The following is an 18,615-nucleotide window of genomic DNA, read 5'->3' on the forward strand; positions in this document are numbered from 1 at the left end:
TATTGCCCTAACGTTTTTTCAAACTGAGACTGGGTGAAATTAAAGGCCAACCAGTTATGAGAATAGCTACTTAATACCCCTAGTCCTAAAGGCAGAACAGAAAAACGAACAGGGGGCCTTATCCAAAGCCTCCCAAAGTCACTTTGCTGTTGACTACAATGGACTTTGGATGAGGCCAGATGTTTTGGAGTTTATTTTGTGCAGGATATGGAGCATATGGGAGGAGATTTTCAGAATCACCTAAGGGATTTAAGAGCATGTCTCCACTGACTTACAATGAGACTTAGACTTTAATTCCCTTAGGCATGTTTGAAAATCTGCCCAGTAGTGTCTCATCTGGTGGTTGTACCCCTCTGTGATCACAGTCACCTGCAGTAGTTGCAATCCATAGGAATAATGGGGTGAAATCAATGGGAATCTGGAACTTCCCTACAACTGTGGAATTCCCTTCCAGAAGAACTGAGAATGACCGCTAAGCTTGCCACCTTCAGGCTGCAATGCAAGACCCAGGAATGTGCCGTAATAACACACACACATAAGATAATGAGGGCTCAAGACCCCATGATTGAAAATACTTTGGGCAGTCAGTCTGCTTAGCTCCATCCTGTGTGATGCAGACATGGCCATAGTGACCCATGTATCCATGACCTCCAGATTCTCACTACATACTCTACCTGGAAATGAAAGATCAGACTCCAAAAGAATTCCATCTGGTGCAGAGAACACAGCCATGGCTGGAGCAATCATCCTGTTCTCTGATCACCTGGTTGACTGCCCACCAAGTACATGATAAAGGTTAAGGTTCTAGTCTTGGGGTAAAATTTTCAGAAATGCCTAAGTGACTTGGGATCCTACATCCCCATGGCTTTCAATAAGACTTATTCTCCTAAGACTTCGAGGCATTTTTTAAAATATTATCCTCAAATAAAGTTCTCACTAGGCAGGTTGTGGTCTGATCTCTGAGGCTACCTCTCCTGTCCATGACCAAACCATCCACAATAATTGTAGTACAAAAGAATAATAAGGTGAGATGATAGGGAATTTGGAAATATACCCTCCTCAGCAGCTGTCCTACAGCCATGGAACTCCCTTCTAGAAGAACCAGCAGTGACCACTAAGCTCCCCACCTCCTTCATGAAATGCAAAACCTGTGAATTTGTCATAATAATTAATACATATACTTGTAATTTGTAAGCAAAACCTCTTCTTTCAGAAGGCAGGCAGAGGAGTGTACCTGTAGTCTGCCCACTTGGATTTCTGTAATTGTGAGCATGGCATAATTACATAGTGTGACAGGATCGGGCCAGATGGCTACAGGAGAGTGATAGAAGGCAGATATATTAGCCTCTAGGTAAGGTAACAGGGAAGGTTCCAGAACAATCAGGAACTTTCTGGAAACAATTAAGACAGACAGGCTGATTAGAACACCTGCAGCCAATCAAGAAGCTGCTAGAATCAATTAAGGCAGGCTAATCAGGGCACCTGCGTTTAAAAAGGAGCTCACTTCAGTTTGTGGCGTGTGTGTGAGGAGCTGGGAGCAAGAGGCACGAGGAGCTGAGAGTGAGAACTCGTATTGTTGGAGGACTGAGGAGTACAAGCATTATCAGACACCAGGAGGAAGGTCCTGTGGTGAGGATAAAGAAGGTGTTGGGAGGAGGCCATGGAGAAGTAGCCCAAGGAGTTGTAGCTGTCGCACAGCTGTTCCAGGAGGCACTCTAGACAGCTGCATTCCACAGGGCTCTGGGCTGGAACCCAGAGTAGAGGACAAGCCCGGGTTCCCCCCAAACCTCCCAACTCCTGGTCAGACACAGGAGGAGTTGACCTGGACTGTGGGTTCACGAAAACGACCAAACTGAGGGCTGCCGAGAATCTCCGTGTGGTGGAAGGAGGAGGGTGTTTTTAAAAAAAAAAAAAAAAAAAAAGGCGGGGGGGAGGTTTTTTTTTCTTTCTCACCACAATGGAGGCGGGAGTGCGGGCACTGATACAAGCCACGGCTGCCCAGCAGGAGGCTTCCTGTATCCAGGCAGCCGCCCAACAGGAGGCAGTGCGGCTGCAGCAAGAGACTAATTACCTGCTGATGGACCAGGCTGCTCAAGACCGGGCTATGTTGCGGGAACTGGTAAACCAGGTAAAGGCCCTTACAGAGCTGAACCGCGGCCATGATGGGACGCAGATCATGCGGGCCAGCAATTGGCCGCAGAAAATGATGCGGGAGGATGATGTGGAGGCATACCTCCTGGCCTTTGAGAGGACAGCCCTGCAGGACGCTTGGCCCCGAGAACAGTGATCTGGCATCCTCGCTCCATTCCTGTGTGGGGAGGCCCAGAAGGCCTACTATGATTTGCCTGAAGAGGCTGCGGCAGACTACCCCCAGCTGAAAGCAGAGATCCTGGCCAAATCTGGGGTAAAGACCGCAGTGCGGGCCCAGCGATATCATGATTGGAGGTACCAGGAAAACAAAACCCCGTGGTCCCAATTATATGACCTCATCCATCTCACACAAAAGTGGTTACGAACTGAGTCCCGGAGTCTGGAGGAGATACGAGAGGTTCTTGTCATCGACTGGTACATGAGAGGACAACCGCCAGACCTTCGCACCTGGGTAAGCCAGAATGAACCCTCCACCTGCGACGAGATTGTCACGCTGGTAGAAAGGCAAAGGACGGCGAGGGAGCTGACCCGACCAGTTAAGGAAGAAGCACCCCGGGTTAAACTAGCAGCACCAAGCCCTAGAGCTCAGGTGACTGGGCCACCAGGAGAACCCAGGTGGAAAAAGAGAGGGGCTGAAGGCCCACCAGAAGCCACAAAGAGTCAGAGCACTGAGGGGGAAGAGGATCGTGATGTTAGACTACCCAAACCAAGAGACCAGGGAACACCTAGGGCTCCATACAGATGTTACGCCTGCAGGGAATGGGGACACATAGCTGCACAGTGTCCCAATGCTGAGGAGCCTATGCAGTGTAACCTGGGGATCTGGGCAGACCTATGCTCCCTAATCCACCTTGTGGGGGGTCTCACTAACCCAACATATGTACACCAGACCAGTGAAGCTAAATGGAGTGGAGACCACAGCACTGGTTGATTCAGGGAGTGCTATCATGCTTGTCTCTGGGAAGCTCGTGAAGTGTAGTCAGCTGCTGTGGGCTAAGTGTGCGGGGATAACATGCGTCCATGGGACAGTTGGTTATTACCCCACCATCCCAGTAAAAATCAAGATTCAGGGGAAGACTACTGAGGTAGCAGTAGGTGTAGTCCCTAAACTCCCATACCCAGTGCTCATAGGGAGGGACTTCCCAGGGTTTGGAGACTCACTCCTGGTAGAGGAATTGGAGAAAGGGGGAAGCCCTGAAGTTAGTGAGGCATCCACAATAGACTGTCAACCCCCAGTCTTCTCTGAAATATCCCCAGATTTGTTCTCCACTCCCAGAGAGGGTAGAAAGTTGAAAAGGGAAAGGAGGGCAACTAAGGCCTTGGGAACCCGAATACTGGCCCAAAGCCAGAGGGTTGCTCTCGTAGGGAGGCGGACCCGAGCGGCTGAAAAGGAGGCCACCCAGGAGGGAGAAGACCCGAGTCTGACCCACACTCTAATGCCTCTGAACCAGTAGAGGCAACAGAGACTGGCCCCCTAGATCTTGGGCAGATTAGTCCCGGGAGAGGAAATTTTGGATGGGACCAGACTGAAGACCCAAGGTACGACAACATTAGGAAGGAGGTGACCGAAATAGATGGGGTCCCCGTGGAAGAAAAAACCCAGGGACCAGGACCTTACTTCATAATGAAGAAGAATCTCTTATACCGGGTTGCACCAGTACAGGGTCAGGAGGTACAGCAGATCCTAGTACCTCAAAAACACCAGAATGCTGTATTAAGTCTGGCCTATAGTCATCTTTTTGGCGGGGCATTTGGGGGTAGAGAAGACCCTGGCATGGGTCCTGCGATGATTCTTTTGGCCCGGAGTATGTGAAGAAGTGCGGAGGTAGTGTGCGTCCTGCCTGGAGTGTCAGCTGCACAGTCCCCATCCCCACTTGAGTGCACCTTGAGTACCCCTTCCCATCACAGAGGTCCCCTTTGAGCGAATAGCCATGGACCTAGTGGGACCACTGGAGAAGACAGCCCAGGGCTACCAATATATACTTGTCATTCTGGATTATGCTACTCGCTACCCAGAAGCCGTTCCCCTGCGGAACACGGCCTCTAAAACAATAGCTAAAGAGTTGGTGGGGGTCTTTGCCCGAGTGGGGCTACCTAAGGAGATATTAACAGACCAAGATACTCCATTTATGTTGAAGCTAATGAAGGACCTCTGTATGCTGCTCCAGAAACATAGCCTGAGAACTTCAGTCTATCATCCGCAGACCGATGGGCTGGTAGAAAGGTTTAACCAAACCCTCAAGGAAAGATAAGGAAAGTGGTAAGACGAGACTGGAAGGATTGGGACACTCTACTACCCTACCTTATGTTTGCAATCCACGAGGTACCTCAGGCCCCAACTGGGTTTTCCCCCTTTGAATTATTATATGGACGCCACCCCTGTGGCATACTAGATATTGCAAAAGAAATCTGGGAAGAGGAACCCAATGAGGGGAGAAATATAATTGACCATGTGTTGCAGATGTGAGATCGGATAGCCTGGGTCACCCCTATTGTACAGGAACATTTGGAAAAGGCGCAGGAGGCCCAGTGAACCCATTACAATCGTCAGGCAAAAGTCCGACAGTTCCAACCAGGGGATCGAGTGATGGTGTTGGTACCCACGGCAGAAAGCAAGCTTTTGGCCCAATGGCAGGGGCCCTATGAGGTGGTTGAACCTATGGGGGAAGTAACCTACAAGGTGCGGCAGCCAGGACGCCAGAAACAAGAATAAATTTATCACATTAATCTCTTAAAGCCTTGGCACCAACGAGAGGCATGTGTAGTGGCCCAAGAGACCCTGATCCAGGGAAATAACATGCAGGAGCAGATCAGCATATCCACTGATCTGACACCAAACCAGAAGAAGGAGGTAACTGAGATGATCAACCGTACCAGTACGTATTTTCAACCAAACCAGGTCGGACCAGCGAAGCATATCACCACATTATCACAGACCCTGGGGCAAACGTAACTTTAAGGCCCTATTGGGTCCCAGCAGCAAAAAGGGAGGAGATCAAGGCAGAGGTGAAAAGGATGTTGGAGCTGGGAGTCATCGAAGAGTCCCACAGTCAGTGGTCAAGCCCGATTGTGTTGGTGCCCAAACCCGATGGCATCACTAGGTTTTGTAATGACTTTCGCCAGCTGAGTGAGAGATCCAAACCCGTACCCCGTATCGATGAGTTAGTTGACCGCCTGGGCAATGCCTGATTTTTGATCACCCTTGATTTAACAAAGGGATACTGGCAGATTCCCCTTGCCAAAGATGCAAAAGAAAAGATAGCATTCTCTACCCCAGAGGGTCTGTTTCAATATACGGTTCTTCCTTTTGGACTGCATGGGGCACCTGCCATCTTCCAGCATCTTATGGACAAGTTTCTACGGCCCCATACCAGTTATGCAGCGGCATACCTGGATGATGATATGATTATTCACACCCCTGACTGGGAAACCCACTTAGAAAAGGTGGAAGCGGTTCTGGACCCGCTAAGATGGGCTGGCCTCACAGCCAACCCAGCCAAGTGTGCTATAGGGCTAGCTGAGGCTAAATACTTTGGCTACATTGTAGGAAGGGGCATGGGCAAGCCCCAACTAAACAAACTAGAGGCTATCCAAAATTGGCCCCGGCCGAATTGGAAAAAGCTACTCCAGGCATTCCCGGGTGTGGTGGGGTGCTACCGATGATTTATTCCCCATTTTGCTACCAGAGCGAGTCCCCTGACAGACCTGATAAAAGCCCGGGGTCCAGACATGGTGACGTGGACAGATAACACAGAGAAAGCATTCATGGATCTACGGACAACCCTCTGCAGTAACCTTGTGCTTATAACCGCAGACTTTAACAAAGAATTCATTTTACAAACAGATGCATCTGAAGTAGGATTGGGAGCTGTCCTATTGCAGATGGTCGGAGATGAAGAACACCCAATCCTCTACCTCAGCAGGAAACTCCTCCCAAGAGAGCAGAAGTATGCCGTGGTTGAAAGAGAGTGCTTAGCTGTGAAATGGGCCATCGAAACACTAGGTTATTACTTTTTGGGACGACGGTTTACCCTTGTGACTGACCATGCACTCCTCCAGTGGATGCAGTGAAATAAAGAGAAGAACGCAAAGGTGACCAGATGGCTCCTGTCCCTACAACCTTTCCAATTCACCATACAACACCGGGTTGAAAGCCAACATGGCAATGCAGATGGCTTGTCACTAGTACACTGCCTGATGTCCCAAGTTGCCCAACCCCATGGTGTTGAGTCGAGCGGGGGGATTTGTGACAGGGTTGGACCCGATGGCTACAGGAGAGTGATAGAAGGCAGATATATTAGCCCCAGGTTGAATAGGTCCCTTTCCCCTGGGTAAGGTAACAGGGAAGGTTCCAGAACAATCAGGAACCTTCTGGAGACAATTAAGACAGGCTAATTAGAACATCTGCAGCCAATCAAGAAGCTGCTAGAGTCAATTAAGGCTGGCTAATCAGGGCACCTGAGTTTAAAAAGGAGCTCACTTCAGTTTGTGGCGTGTGTGTGAGGAGCTGGGAGCAAGAGGCACTAGGAGCTGAGAGTGAGAACATGTACTGTTGGAGGACTGAGGAGTACAAGCATTATCAGACACCAGGAGGACGGTCCTATGGTGAGGATAAAGAAGGTGTTGGGAGGAGGCCATGGGGAAGTAGCCCAGGGAGTTGTAGCTGTCGCACAGCTGTTCCAGGAGGCACTCTAGATAGCTGCATTCCACAGGGCCCTGGGCTGGAACCCGGAGTAGGGCGCGGGCCTGGGTTCCCCCCAAACCTCCCAACTCCTGGTCAGACACAGGAGGAGTTGACCTGGACTGGGGGTTCATGAAAACGGCCAAACTGAGGGCTGCCGAGAATCTCCGAGGTGAGCAAATCCTCCAATAAATGCAAGACCCACCAAGGTAGAAGAGGAACTTTGTCACAATAGAAAAAGATTATAAAAATTCTGTTGTTTTCTAACCATTGCTCCTTGCCCAAGTAGTAAAGTCCTATCGTGCCAAGTAATAGCATCTTGAAGACCAATGGCTTAATTCTCAGTTATACTAAGGCTACACTGCAGGGTGTAGAGTAGCTTTCATGTGATTGGGAATCACCGCCCAAAGTATAATCAAAGACAGGTAAACACTTTAATGCAGACAGTAAAGTTTAAAGGGGACAATAATTTGGGCAGAGGGAACCCAAGAATAGGTTTAATGGACTCCAGTCCAGCATTCCCTCCTGTCCTGGATTCCCTCCTTGCGCAATCTGTTCACTTTCCCTTCTCCATTTAGCAATGTCCATGTCTTCCTTGTGCCATACGTGTCATTAACTTTCAGTGCAAATCAACACCTTACTCATGGACTGCCCCCATGTCATATTATCACTGGGATTTTTTTGGTATGATTTGTTTGATCTATTTCTGAGTCTTTAGGCTGGTTTCATTAGATACAGCTTATGTACTTTAGAACTGATTGTTGGACTTAGCAAGTCGTGGTTGCATTTTAGTGATTAGCAACTTCAGCCTCCAGTAATGAATGGATTTTTTTCTTATTAAGAAAGATTTTTGTTCCTACAGAAATCGAGGCTCAATTGATACGAGATGCTAAAGTCCATCCTTGCTAGACCATTGGCGATGACTGTTTCTGTGTCTCCTCTTGTGCCTGGGTTGTTACTGAATAACATGTCTTCCCTTTTTCTTTTCAACAGTCTTGTGGATTCCTTCTGCTGTCCAAGTTCGGGGACAACGGTCCTTCACTTCAATAATGTTTATTCGCTCCTTGACTTGGTATTAATAAGCAGTTATGCAGCTATGCCTAACACTTACTGGTGTCATAACTCAGTGTTTTCTCTGGTTTAATATTCTTCTATTTCCAGGCAATTTTACTGTCTCCCCAATGTTTCTTATATATACTGGCTAATTTTAATTTTGTTTCTCTTTTATTTAGTCTGTAATTCTGTTGTTGATTTTTTCCCTTGCCCATTGTTTACATCAGTTTTTTAATTTTTTGTATTTTCCATGTGACCTCCTCCACTTTCCTTTCAACCAATCATGTGCGTGCGTATCATGTGACTTTGTCATGTGGCTTGCATGGTGCTGATGATGTCGTCCACGCTGGTGAACAGAAGGTAAAAAACTTTGTTCTGATTGGTTGACTAGATCTCAGGGGAATTAAAAACCCCCGGCAATTAGGGACCTCTAAATTCCATTGCTCAAAATTTCTTCTGTAAACTTTTTGGAGAGATTGCTCACCACCTGTTATCTGCATGTGAAGAACTAAAAGCCAGTCATCTGCGCTGAGCTAGAAAGATAGCTTTATGTGCAGAAAACCTATGGCTTAATCTTTTGATTCATTCAGTCTGAGAACACAACAGAATCAGCTGTCTGGGAACACTGTAATCTTTGGAAGCATACTCTGGGTGAAATCCTAGCCCTATTGAAGTCAGTGGGGATGGGATTTTGTCCTCTGAATTTTACTTAACGCTTGTTTGAAAATATGGGCCAGATCCTCAGCTAGTGTAAAGCAGCATATTCCATATGACTGTTGCAACATTTTGTTGACCTTTTCTTTGCAAATACAATTCTGATAATGATTTTCTTTAGATAACCCTAATTTTTTTAGCTTATGAAAAGGCACAAAATAAAAAAGCCTATGAAAACCCGCCAAAAGCTAATCCATTTATAAACATAAACCAGAACTTTCTCTTATCATGAGAAAAGCATAAATGTGGCAAGAATGGAAACTGTTTTTAGAAACCTATATTCACACACACACCCACCCACCCACCACTATAATCAGTGCCCAAGCTTTAAAGTTTGTACATCGGAAGTAATGCCATTGAAGTTATATTTTGCTGGTCATCACCTGCCAAAGTACTGTATCCTTCCTACACAATATCTGTCACAGTCAGGAAAGGGAATTAATCCAGATCAGAGCCATTTAACAGTTACAGCAACTGGTGGTCTCCAGGAAATCAGGAAGCAAACGGTTGATCCTTGCAGTTAAGGAGATAAAATTACTTCTAATTAAAGCTCATGGCAGCCAGAAAATAATTAGTTTAACATTGTGATTGTTGCAACCTCACTTAACACTCCATGCACACTGTAAAGAGAGGGGGAAACCCCTGCTTTTCTGCTTCCCTGGTAAGGCAAACAAATTGTTTGGAAACTCACAAAGCAATTGGCTCTTTACCCATTAACTCTAAATCATCTTATTGTTTTGGGACATTGCCAGGAAAGCATTTGGGCTGGGGTTTTACTAGGAAACAAAACTAACACCAGTAACCTTACCACATGCATGGAAGCAGTCCCTTCCTTTCCCCCAATGCCCCAAGCCCCTCATCCCGCTCTTAAAACTGATTGGGCGACATCCATGAGGAATGAAGACTTGGCTGTCTCGTTTTGCATGTCCTTTTGTTCTTGTTTTGTTTTTCGTTTGCTTCTCTTGTGTGCATTACGTAGCCTTCTTTCCTATTCTCTTTCTCTCAACTCTAGTGTATTTACTACTCCTGATGCCTTTGATTGTGTAGATGTGGCTGCTCTGTGTTTCAAATTGTGGCAGCCTTTGTCACAATTTAGTCCCATTTACCTGGTGGCTCAGGGTAAGGAAGTGAGCTGCTCCTTTGATCACATTTTGCAAAAAATGAAATAGATAACCAGACTATAATTGTGTGTGCTGAGAAATAAAGATGCCAGATCTCGCATTAGTGCCAGATGGCTGAGTGTTTTGACTGATAATACTGGGTGCCTCAATTTTCAGGTGCCCAATTAGAGCTGTCTTAAAAGGCCTTGCTCTTCAGAGGGCAGATATTCAGCACTTTCTGAAAATAAGACCCATTTTAGCCATTCAAGATAGAGCAATGGACTGGGACTCAGGAGATCTGGGTTCTGTTCCTACTCTGTCAGTGGCCAACTGTACGACCTTGGGTAAGTCATGTCACCTCCCTGTGCCTCAGTTTCCCCATCCCAATAAAAAGGGGGAAATGATAGTTACCTCCCTTTGTAAAGCACTCAGAAATCTACTGATGAAAAATGCTATATAAGAGTTAGGGATTATTTACAGTGTCCCAAAGTCACTGGCCTTTTCTGAAAATCCTGACCACGTGGGTCCAACGTGAGATCAAGGAAGCACTTGATTAAAAAAAAAAAGGCAGCCTATTTAACAAAGATATGAGGAAGCATTTTTGCAGGTTGTGGGATTCACTGCAGCAGGATATTACTGACGCTAATTATTCAGGAAGAATCAGAAAAGAATTCAAGAACAACATGACTAGGAATGATATCTGCACTACATTAGCCATGTATAAAAGCTAAGACTGAACCTTGATGCTTCATGATGGTGCAAATGATCAGCATCTTGGGATAGTCAAAAATGCCCCCTTCACACATGTACAGCCCTGTTGAGTTGTCCAGATGCATTATGAAACATAAGGTGTGGGCCGCTGTGGAAGTGATAAACCAGTGTGGCTACAGCAGTGACCTGTTCTGAGATGGTGGTGCCTGGAGTAAGAAAGGCAGCTGATTCACTTTAGGTGTGAATGCTTTTTTGCCGTTCTTAGCAGAGCCAAGCATTGGTTTTTCTCCTTCCCAAAGTTACAGACCTGGACGCTGGAAGAAGTAGTGCAGTGCTTACGGGGATGCCCAAGATGCCCATACTGTGACATAGTTTACTCTTAACCTGTCGTGTTGTGCAGTGGCAGGATGAAATGCTGGGAAGAGCCTTGCTGGTCACAGTGTATTCGGTGCCCTGTAAACTGCTGGGCTCCCCCCGAGCTACCCAAGTTCTTCTCATATTCAACTCAGGAGAGAGCAATCAGCTGGAAATAGGACAAGCCCTGGGAAAGAGAACAAGCATCGCTTCCCGTCTGCAGCTATTAATTCATCCTCACAGTTAAAGCATTTCTGGGCTTACTTCTAGTTCCACTTCTTGGAGCAGACACCCGGGGGCAAATGCAGACCTGGGATAAGCCTGCCTGTCTCCAGTGATGGGCAGAGTAGCGGAGACTGATTTTAAACTTGTATGTTTTACATACCTGGGTGAAATCCACCCCTGTCTTGTGGGGAATTAAGCACATGGGTCTTGGAAATTACCCACCATAACACGTGCAACCCCCATTTGCATGGCTAATACTCTAGCCTCTGGGCTGAAATAAAGGCTGCTGTCCCCTTATGTGTCCTTTGGAGCTATTGAATCTATATGGACACAAAGGTCTCGTCTCGTGGTTTATCTCCAGAGCTAGCACAGAACCCCTTCCCATCCTGCAGCACTGCCCCTGCAGAATCTCCCCAAAAGGCTTTCCTCCCTGGGCAGATTGTGTTTGTAAACTGATTATACAGAGCAAGTCTAACAGGCTCAATACTTTATTTAAATGACTCCCTTGAGGAATGTCCTTAAACTGGCCCATAGAGTTGTTATAAGGGAGTTTCCAATAAGGAGCCCAAAATTCACAAGCGTAAGCAAGTTTCTGAAGTATCCATAGGAGCCACAATGTAAATGGGAACTTGACTGGCATGTGTATAAACACCCCTCTAATGCACCCTTGCTTGCCAGCCCTCTTCATGTGGATGAGATGCATGTTCTGAGCATGAGTTCTTTCTAATCTTATAATGACCTTTTCTCTTCAGCTACTGACACTCTGACTCATGATAGGATTGCTGGTTCTGCCGGACTAAAGTTTTTACACTAAACTTCTTCTTTCTTTGGTTGAAACATTGTACTAACACACTTTTATTTTACAGCCCCTGTGTATGGATTACACCTGCCTTTTTGAGACAAATATGTGAAATATATATGGATAGAGATGTGAATATTTTTCACCTGGGTTTGCACTATTATGATTTTTTTGGTTTCAGACATGGTGTTGATTGTCATTGGTCATAGGCCGTAAGTACTTACATGGGGAGAACATTTCTGGTAGTAGATGGCTCTTCAGCCTAGCAGAACGAGCCCTGGCAAGGTGCAGTGGCTGGAAGTTGAAAGTAGACAAATTCAAATTGGAAATAATTTTAATAGGAGGGTAGTTAACCATTGGAACAGCTTCCTAATGGATATGATGGGTTCTCCATCACTTGAAATCTTTAAATCAAGATTGGACATCTTTCTAAGAGACGTTTTTTAGATCAACCACATGTTGTCGGGCTCAATGCAGGAATCACTGGGTGAAACTCTCTGGCCTGTGTTATACAGGAGGTCAGTCTAGATGGTTCCTTCTGGCCTTCAGATCTATTCATGTATTAATATAGTCTCTTCATTGTGAGGTTATGGCGGGAGGGAATAACAGAGACGTGTGGATCTGGTGTTATCCCTGGTGTTAGCTACTGGTCCATTGATCAAGTTTGCCGAAGATGCCACAGTATGGGGACAGGACTAAGCGTTGCAGCTCATGGATATTTCAGTAGCGCCTAAATGGCTCAGTGTCCAGCGTAATAAGTAGCGATAGGTGCCCCGGTTTGTTGTTGAAGCCAGTTGCTAGTCTGGAAAAGCATTTAAACTCCCTTTAAATAACAGCGTGGTTGGGCAAGACATTTGCTTCGGTCTTGGTTAATTATTGGTTAATAATCTTGGTGCAATTATTTCTGTAATAGCTTCCTTTACTTGAATCAACTCAATAATGACAAGTAGTAACCTTCCTGGTTGTGTATTCATTTAGGAATGGGGAGGGAACAAAAAAGAATTGATCAGTTAAGCTGTTGGTGTTTTCAGGATGCCCAGGAGAAGTAACTAAATGTGTATTTGCTGTGAACATTCATTTGTTTCCCTTTAATTTGCACTCTGTGTAATGGCATTCACTCTCCAAGCACTAATAATTCCTGGAGAAACCGAAGCTGAAATGAGATTTGCAAACATATGGTCTCAGGAAACTGGCAGCAATGATAACAAACCCCTTTGATTAAAATCTAGATGGCCAGTTTGGTAATCAATTCATCAAATCCTGTCCTTTTTTATGATGGGTGCATATCCAGCAGTAGTGCATAGGCCCAAACATAAGGCAGCCCTTGTGCTGTAGACCAGGGGAAACCCTGAGTGGAGTTTTAAAAAACTCTTTCTGTGTGTCATTTGCTTCAAACTGGACCAGTGATCTAGTGACTGCTCCAGGCATGGTCATCCAACTAAGCTAGGGTTCTGATTTGTTGGTGAAAAATATCTGAATCAAAATCCAAACTGATAAACATGAGAATGTAAGGTGAGCTCTTCCTATCAAGGGACATCCTGCAAATTCCTAGTAATTGGCTACAGTTAAACTTCCAAGTGCATTTGTATCCTAATAAAGCCTACAGGTTATTAACCACCACGTGTTTTGGGATCTTCTAACAGAACAACGTCTGACGAGCAAACTATAGATCTGAGTTTCCTATTCAGGATGTTGGATCAGACTTTTTGGTCACAAATGTTCTGTCTTTAATGCCTCAGCCTTGTCGTTCTTTGAACTTGATCCTGTGCCCAGCTCTGTACCTCCATCTGAATGTGCAACACTCCCTGTTGTTCCAGCCACGGGCCTGTCTTGAGCAGAGATTGACAGTCACACCAAATTGTGGCAAAATGTTATTTTAAGATTTTCATAGCTTCAGTGGTCCGGGATCAGTCTTTTATGATTGGAACAACAGGGAGTGTTGCACATTCAGATGGAGGTACAGAGCTGTGGGGGCTCAGAGCTGGAATAGCAGGGATGCTGCAGGTTAGGAATGAGAAGAGCTGCATGTGAGAACTGCCTGCCTCTCATATATAGTGTCTGTTCTTGGTCCCTTGTGGTTTGCATTAAGACACGCTCAAATAAATAAATACTCATACCAAAAAGTGTGTTCAACATTTGTATAATTATAGTTGACAGAGATGCTTTTTCTAATGATTAGATAAAATATCTGCAAGAATTAGGGCTCCAAAAGGAGACCAGATGATAGAGTATAATTAGTCCTAGGAGTTTGCTGGGAGCCCTGTCTGCCGACTGCAGCTGAATTGTAAACTCTAATTTACAAATAATTATAGCATTGGTTTTGCTAAAATTATCCATAATGAAGTCAATCAGAGTATCTTTCCGAGAAATAGAAACATGCAGGAAATCTATAAATAATTTCAGCTATTAAAACATTTTTAGTGAAACCATAATAGTTTGCCTGGCCTTTTACATACCCTGGCATTTTAAACCTGGGATTAGCACTACATGGATATGCAAGACATCTTCATTAATAGTCACTAATTAATGGAAGACCCAATGTAAATTACCCATGAGTTTATGAATAATAAAGAGTCTAGGATAATGCCTCTCACAATGTACTTTGTTCATTTATTTTGACAACTGTAATTTATTTTCCATTATTTTTAACACCGCTTTGTAATATACTAGTAACAAATGCACTGTAATATCTTTGGCAGAAGTAATGGAAATCTTAGTACTACAAGACCTTAGAACTGCCCTCTGCTGTTAAAATCTTTGCTGAGAAAAGAGAAGGGAACAGCTTTTCTGAGTGTGAATTATATGGTGTGCATGTTAGCAGTCAATGGAGCTATGATCTGAACCCTACTGAAGTCAAGGGAGAGACTCCTTTTGATTTTCATTGGCTTTTAATCAGGCCCTTTTCGAGACTCTGCTGTTCAATGTTACAGGCCTGAGTTTTCGTGCTGCTCTCTGGTATTTTTCTTTTCTTTTTGTTCATCTTATAAAATAATCCTGGTCACAAGTATCCAAAGTAATTTAATGGCGGTAATCGCTCATCATGGGCTGAAATACTGCAGAGCAGTCAAAGGCACGTCATCAGGAGCAAATGGCAGAGCAGATGTAAATCAATTTGTCCCAAAAAGGTGGAGTACAGCATGCTGAGAGGGTTTTTATTGATTTAACCTTCCATCATTATGCTGTCCCAGCTGGCAGGCAGATTGCAGGGAGGCAATATAGAATCAGAGTGGTGTGGCAAAGCTAGCAAGCCAGCAATCGGACGTAGACTTGCAGTGGCAAGGGACGCATGGGGGCTATCCGTGTAATATATTGTGGCTCAGTATCTTTAAAAGAGAGATGATTTTTAATAGCTAACATCCTGTAACCTTATGCGCAGGAATATTTAAATAATGCACATGAGGAAAAGGACATTTTAAAGGCAAATCCCACTTCTCCAGTGCTGCACTAAAGCAGAATCCCTGTGAGTATCACGCCTATCTAGCTGTCCCTAGCCTCTGTTTGCCACAAGCTGGGAATGGGCAAAAGGGGATGGATCACTTGATGATTACCTGTTCTCTTCATTCCCTCTCAGGCACCGGTATTGGCTACTGTCAGAAGACAAGATATAGGGCTAGATGGACCTTTGTTCTGACCTAGTATGGCTGTTCTTATGTAAGCACCTATATAGCCCCCACTGGTATCCAGGTGCCTCACAACATGGTTTTGGTAATTAAATATTCATGGTAAATAGGCCCAGTGGCCTGTGATGGGATATTAGATGGGGTGGGATCTGAGTTACCCAGGAAAGAATTTTTTGTAGTATCTGGCTGGTGAATCTTGCCCATATGCTCAGGGTTCAGCTGACTGCCATATTTGGGGTCAGGAAGGAATTTGCCTTCAGGGCAGATTGGAAGAGGACCTGGAGATTTTTCGCCTTCCTCTGTAGCATGGGGCACGGGGTCACTTGCTGGAGGATTTGCTGCTCCTTGAAGTCTTTAAACCACAATTTGAGGACTTCAATAGCTCAGACATAGGTGAGAGGTTTTTCGCAGGAGTGGTGGGTGAAATTCTGTGGCCTGCGTTGTGCAGGAGGTCAGACTAGATGATCATAATGGTCCCTTCTTACCTAAATATCTATGAATGTATTAATGTCCAAAAGACCCCATGGTGAGAACAGTTTTACAGGTGGGGCGCTAAGGCCAGGAGAGACTAACTGATTTGCCCAAACTCACTCAGGACGTTTGGCAGAGTGAGAAACTGATCCCAGCTCTTCCAAGCTGTAGGCGATCTCCCTACCCAATGGCCTATCCTTTCTCCTCCTGGTCTGAGGTCTCTAAGTCCAATGCTCTTTCAGGCAATGGCAGCTGCAGATTTGAGATCAGATAGTTCATTAATTCTTCTGTTTTAAAATCTTTTCAAAGGTATTTAGGTGCCATAAGATGCAGATAGGCAAAGCGCCAAGGTGCCTAACTCCCATTGAAAACCTGCCCGGGAACGACTCCACAGTAAATTGCTCAATTTACAATAGGTATTCGGTTTTTTTCTTCCAGGTTCCAGCCTTGCAAACTCAAGCTGGGATCTGAGAGTCAAGCTCAGATTTTTACTTCTCATGCATTACATCCCCAGTAACAAAAATTCTGTGAGCCACATGCCGCCCTTAGCTCAATGGGGCTGCACAGGATAACCGAGGGCAGAAACTGGCACTGGAGATGGTTAATAGTTCTATTTGATGTGTGACATTGAATAAGAATCCAGCTCATTTTTTCTTAGCAGTGCTGAATCCACAAGGGTAAGAGGAGTAGAAAGTAGTTACAAACATAGGTTTATCCCAAAAGTTTTCAGGGAGAAGATCTGGTGAATAAGAAGGTGCCAATTTCACAGATCCGCTTTTCAGTGTAGACCTGTACTTGGTAGCTAGTCCGTAGTGCCAGGATTCTGTTACTCTCTGGACTGATTCATCTGCCTTCATTAGTAATTCTTTAAGGAAGCAAAATCTGTGTGTACTTTATACGCATCTCTCTACAATGGCTGAGGCAAGATTTATTTTTGATTATTTTTTAAGCCTCTCTTCATGAAAATTTCCCTGCTTCCAGTGGCACTTGCATCATGCATCCTTTTTATTTTTTCCTTCGTGTGCCAAAGGGAACTAAGTCTGCAGAAAACATGCCATAACAAATAAGGGGGGGTTGAGGGAACACTCGTTTCTGGAGGCGATGTGCACAAAAACCCCATTGATGCAGAAGCTATGGAAAGGAGAAGACAGTGAGTGTTTTCATGGTGCGTGCTTCTCAGTGAAACAATTACTGTGATGTTGTAGCTCTGCATTTGCCCGAGCTCACTTCACAAGGAGACAAAGTCCCTGCCAGTCACATTGCTTTTTCTGGACTAGATGGAAGTCTGGTTTGTTTTATCATTAAAACCTGTAGATTGACGGCATTCCATCACTTATAATATAAGGCCAGTGCTAGCTCTCTTTAACATAGCATATGTTTTAATCACATTAGCCAAAATTATTCACACAACAAATATTTGAGTCTTAATAGTGAGTCATTGTCATATCTTGGTACCCCACCACTGATAACTTCCAGAGTTGTCGTCCTTATGGATTTTGGATTCATGGAACTGGGAGTTGGGTCTTTAATTGTAGACTCAGACTAGCACGGAGTGGATGCCCACAAAGACATTGGGTAACACTTTCTAAATTGCCTAAGTAACATTTTCAAGAATGATTTAAGCACTCAGATTCTAAGGGGACGAGTACAGAATAGAGCCATGTCCTTTTCACTTTCAGCAAGACTGGGGATAACATTTTCTAAAGTGTTAAAGTTACTTGGGTGCCTGTAGGTTTAATTTTCAAAAGCACCCATTCACTTACATTGGGACTTAAGCATCTAATTCACTTAAGCACTTTTCAAAATTTTACAGTAAGTCCTGTTTTCAAATTAATTTAGGAGCCTAAATCCCATTGCCTCTCAATAAGATGAATGGTAAAATCTCCAAAAGCACCTACATCTCATTGAAAGTCAGTGGGAATTGGTCTCCCAAGTGACTGTGTTACTTTTAAAAATGAGACTAAGGCTTCTAAATCATTTAAGTGCTTTGGAAAATTGTATTCATTGATTTTTTTCTTCTCTTGTTGCAAAAGAGGTGGTTTGATCACAGTCTGTAAATACCTACATGGGGAACACACATTTAATAATGGGTTCTTCAGTCGAGCAGAGAAAGGTCTAACACAATCTAGTGGCTGGAAGTTGAAGCTAGACTAATTCAGATGGGAAATGAGGCATAAATTTTTAACAGAGAGCATAATTAACCATTGGAGCAATTTACCAAGGATCATAGTGGTTTCTCCATCACTGGCAATTTTAAAATCAAGATTAAATGGGGTTTTTTTCTGAAAGATCTGCTCTAGGAATTGTTTTGGAGAAGTTCTATGACCCGTGTTATACGGGAGGTCAAACCTAAATGGTCACAATGGTGACTTCTCGCCTTAGAATCCACGAATAAACAACAAAATAGTAGTAATGCCAGTTCCAAACAGACTTCAGGGGGTAAATAATATCAATATGAATTAGAAACAGCTGAAACCTGGAGAAATACCCAAGGGAGTATTACAGGGAATGTGTACACAGAAATCTGACTCTAGCTGCATTCTCTCTAGATGGGAGCTAGCACTTGCAACAGCATAATTAAGTCAAGTGAGTTAATTTTTGTTTCATGCAGAAGAGTTGACATTATAAAAGCACAAGGAGGAAATGTTCACTGTGTGGGGGTGAGGAAGTGTCCTCTGCAGGTCTTGTACAAATGTGATAGGCAGGAATTGACTCACCATTTTCCTTGAGAATCAC

General features: G+C 44.6%; 1 protein-coding gene across 9 annotated transcripts in view; it reads left to right on the forward strand.

The window, feature by feature from the left end:
• NCAM1 (neural cell adhesion molecule 1) overlaps positions 1-18,615 on the forward strand; it is a 267,775-nt gene that overhangs the window by 216,539 nt on the left and 32,621 nt on the right. The window lies entirely within an intron of this gene.

Source organism: Chelonia mydas, chromosome 22, assembly GCF_015237465.2.
Source record: "Chelonia mydas isolate rCheMyd1 chromosome 22, rCheMyd1.pri.v2, whole genome shotgun sequence".
Classification (NCBI taxonomy): domain Eukaryota; kingdom Metazoa; phylum Chordata; order Testudines; family Cheloniidae; genus Chelonia; species Chelonia mydas.